The sequence below is a fragment of the Sminthopsis crassicaudata genome, chromosome 5, assembly GCF_048593235.1.
Source record: "Sminthopsis crassicaudata isolate SCR6 chromosome 5, ASM4859323v1, whole genome shotgun sequence".
NCBI classification, from domain to species: domain Eukaryota; kingdom Metazoa; phylum Chordata; class Mammalia; order Dasyuromorphia; family Dasyuridae; genus Sminthopsis; species Sminthopsis crassicaudata.
In genome coordinates, this window is record NC_133621.1 from 199,948,502 (window position 1) to 199,952,846 (window position 4,345).

Consider the following 4,345-nt stretch of genomic DNA (forward strand, 5'->3'; position numbering starts at 1 on the left):
TCCAGAAAAGGAAAAAGAAGGTGAGCACTGATACAGGAGAAAGGTGATCCAATCAGCATCGTCAAGTAATGCAGAGAGGTCAAGAAGACTGAAGTTTGAGAAATGGTACTTAGATTTGGCAATGAAGATATCATTTCTATCTTTGGAAGACATCACCATTCAGATTTCAGTATTTAGAATTGCACATGTTTAACCTACATTGCTTGCTGTCTTGGGGGAAGAGGGGGAGAGAGAGAAAAAAAATTGAAATACAAGGTTTTGCAAAGGTGAATGTAGCTAACAATCTTTGCATGTATTTGGAAAAATAAAATACTATCTTTAAAAAGTCATATGGTCAAAAAAAAAAAATTATCCCTGAAGGGAGGAAAGGAGTCAGATGATAGCTAACAAGACTAATAGGACCATGTGAGACTGTCTCTTTTGGTGGAGATGTGAACAAAGATGTGTTTACAAATAGTTGGGAAGGACTAGAGATTGAGAGATATTAAAGATTAAAGAATGAGGATGATACCAGGGGCCATCTTCTGGAAAAGTTGGGAGGCAATAGGATGTCTGGAGTAGGTAGAGGGCAAGAAGAACAATCTATTTTATCTGAGACTGTGGTCTTATAATGCTGGAGCAAGTACTATCAACTCATCAGGAGACAATGGGGAAAGATGTCTGAATGATGGAAGATAAGAAGGGGGAGGAAGAGAACTCTATACAAATGATCTCAATTTTATCAGTCAAGTATGAGGTAAGGTTCTTAGCTGAGAGGGTTGGGTAAGGAATGTACAATGTCCTTCCCAATCTGGAAGCACAATGTTTTAGGAATACTAAAGCAGAAGGTCAGTTAACCTGGGATTTAACTCTAGCTGTCTTTTCTGTTTTGTGTTCTTTTCTGAACCAGTGAAAATGCTGAAACTTAGGAGATGGAGTGTTGTAGGTGAAGAGCAATAAAGAGGCTGGTATGACTGAACTGCAGAGTGCATGGAAGAGAGTAAGTGACTAATTGTCTCAAATGCTACACAGAAATTAAGAAATTGTAAGAAGGGCTGAAAAAAGCACAGGAAGTAATTTTGGTAAATAAGAGATCATTAGTAACACTGGAGAAATCAGTTTTGGTTGAATGATAAGCCTGGAAGCCAGCCTGTGGAAAGTTAAGAAGAAAATGAGAGAAAAGGAAGTAGCTTCTTAAGGAGTTTGGCCATTAAAGGGAAGCAAGATATAGAGCAATAGCTGTCAGGGAATGATGGATCAGTGACAGTTGAGGATCAAGAAACAGAGTCGGGTTTGTAGGCAATAGGGAAGCAGCCAGCAGATAGGAAGCAATGGAAGATTAGTGAGAGAAGGGATGATCGAGAAAATCTGCTGGAGGAAATGTTGGAATGGGATCACTTGTGCTTGTAGAGGGTTAGTTTTGTCAAGGAGAAAGACTATCTTTTCATGTGAAACTGGGGTAAAGGAGAAGCAGTGGCAGAAGGCATCTCAGTATGTGAGGTAAAAAACAGAAGAAGGAATTCTTTGGGAATAGTTTCAATTTTTTCAGTGAAATATGAGTTAAAGTTCTCGGCTGAGAGGGATAGGGGGAGAAGGAGCTGTGGAAGATTTGTGAGGAATGAAACTTTCTGGAAAAGCCACTTGGGAAAGTTAGTGTATTGATTAGGGATATAAAGGGGGTTGCCTTCCCAATGAGGTAACAACATAAATTTGTAGTGAAGTCAAGCAGTGCATTTTTGTGATTTTCTCTAACTTCTAATTTCATGATTTTCTCTAGTGAGTGAAGGCAGAAGGGCATTAGATAGCACAGTGGATAGAGCATAAGTGCTGGAGTCAGGAGGACATGGGTTCAAATGCAGCTTTCAGATACTTAACACTTACTACCTGTGTGATCCTGAGCAAGTCACTTAACCCCAAATACCTCAAAAAGGAAAAGCAAAGACAGCATTTGATGGGACTGAATAGTGATTCTGATATAGATATTTCCAGCTCTGAATGCATTCTTGCAAATTGGAAAGGATGGAACTCCTGGTCCATTAGCCTGAAATTCCCAGCAGAAGTAGTTTCTGCACCAGGAGGATGACCACCAGCAGCAAGATGAATCCAGCTCCTGATCTGACTTTCCAGAAGACAAGCCTCGTAAGAACAGCTTAGACTGTGCAGAGCCAAGGTAAAATGTGAGATAATGATTCAGGAGTACTGTAAGCCATTTCATGTTCTGTTAAGTCTTGACTTCCTGGGAGAGCATAATAGTAACAAATTACTGCTTCTTATTTAAATTTGTAGGTCAACGTGCATTTATTTAACAGGGGAAAAATAGTTTTCTATACCTGACTTACATTGAACATTGAGTATCTTTCTCTTCTTCTCATCTTGAGGAAATCGTAGACATGAGCCAAACCCAAGCTATAAATTATTCTTCTGGTGTTCCAAGGTGTGTGACATAAGGAACCAGAATCAGTAGTCCCTTTTTTTGGAGATCAGGATTCTCCAGTTCTCAAGTTTTAAATACTGTTTGTCCTCATGGGACCAGAGCTAAGAAGGGCCTCTTGATGAAGAGGGAGAGGGATAACTTTCAGTTCCCCTTGAATTCAAAAGTAGTTCTTAGCATGGCATTGTCAAGTTAATATTACACCTTCACAGAGAAATATAGTCCCTTTCTTGACCAGGAAATTATATAGCACAGAGCCCCAGTGGCATTTTATTGTGGTTAACATTAACCAGACCTTCTCAATAAACTCTTTCCCATAGCCTTTCAAGAAATGTATTAGGTGGAGCTTTCCCAGTCAAAGCCCAGGCTCTGTACAACCAGTTTATCCTTCCTATTGGGTAGATAGATTACTCAGAGAGGAATACTGATTACTCAGTTTGGACACCAAAAATAGCAGTGACGGAAAATTCATCTGGCATGACTCCATGCCAACATGTAAAAATATATCCTAATCATTCTGAGAACTGCTTAGCTCATTTCTGCTAATTAACCAAACATTTTTCTCATGCCGTCTGCTTCCCAGGTTGATGGGATTGGCCCTGGATTTCTGACACTCCACTTCAGCAATCTCCCTGAAAGGCAATAGAGAGCAGAGAACAAATGGAATCGTCAAAGAATGAAACCGAGTCTCTAAAAACAGAAGAATTAAAAAGCTGATATCCTTACCCTTTTAGACAAATGTAGGATGTTTCCTTAGGGTAAATAGCCAGAGAATTTTTTTTAAAAGCAAACACTTTTTGTATACATGGTAAAGGACACCATTTTTATTCATTTTATTCAGATAAACCAATTAAAATAAAAGAATCAAATTTTTAAAAATTAACTATTATGCTTTTCTTTAGAAATATAGCTTTAAACTACATATGTGTTGCCCGTGTAGGTTTCATGTATTTTCACTTGAGGTATATAAATGCAATTCATGGAAACACATGAATAGATATCTCTGGATTTTTTTAATCATCCCTGTCCAAAGAAGATGCTGACTCTATCTGGATGGGAGTAGAAGACTGGGACCATGAGAATGGTCATTATGCTTCCCTCTGAGAGAAGAATTGGACTAAAATATCCTCTATCTGCCCCTCTTTTCCCCAAATAAACCATTTTATTGATCATTATCCCTTAAGGGAAAGAACAGACCTAATCTAAATCTGGAGGTTTGACTCCCTTCTTATTAAATCCTAGTTACACAAAAGATTATCACAATTACTGGCTACCTGGCCAGGTAACACAATGTAATTGATAGAATGCTAAAGCCTGGAGTCAGGAAGAGTTCAAATCTTGTCTCAGACAAGACAAGTCCTACTTGCTATGTGACCCTAGGAAAGTCACTAGTTGCCTTAATTTCCTCATTTATTTAAAAAAAAAAAAAAAAAAAAAAAAAAGTGCTACAAAAGAAAATGGAAACCAATCTAATATCTTTGCCAAGAAACATCAAATGGGGTCATGAAGAATTGGATAAAACATCAAATGGGGTCATGAAAAGTTGGATATAACTGAAAAACAATTGAATCAACAATAACCACTCATCCAGTGGATAGCAAACAGAACTAAGAAAAGTTACATAAATCACTGAGACAATAATATTCAAGAGTGGATAAACTTTCTCACTGGGTGCAATTAGCATAGTGCCTGGAGCACGATCAACGGAATAAGTAGACATAATAAGTAGACATAATAAATACTTGTGACTGGCTGAGAGAGGGAAATATTTCTGATCAACCAAGAGAATCCCTGATCTCACCCAAGGAGAAATTCTCTAAAAAGGTAAGCTAGAAATGAGGGTCATGTCAATGTATGTCTGCTGCTCTTCCAAAGTCTTCTCTCTGTGTCTCTATCTCTCCGTCTCTCCATCGCTGACTCTGTCTACCTCTCCCT

The 4,345-nt window shown here is 38.4% G+C and overlaps 1 long non-coding RNA gene across 1 annotated transcript; it reads left to right on the top strand.

The window, feature by feature from the left end:
- The first annotated feature begins 991 nt into the window (after positions 1–991).
- On the top strand, positions 992–3,400 carry LOC141543727 (uncharacterized). Its single transcript, XR_012482501.1, has 3 exons — positions 992–1,479; positions 1,959–2,149; positions 2,994–3,400. It is a non-coding gene; the product is annotated as an uncharacterized LOC141543727 (long non-coding RNA).
- Positions 3,401–4,345: the final 945 nt, after the last annotated feature.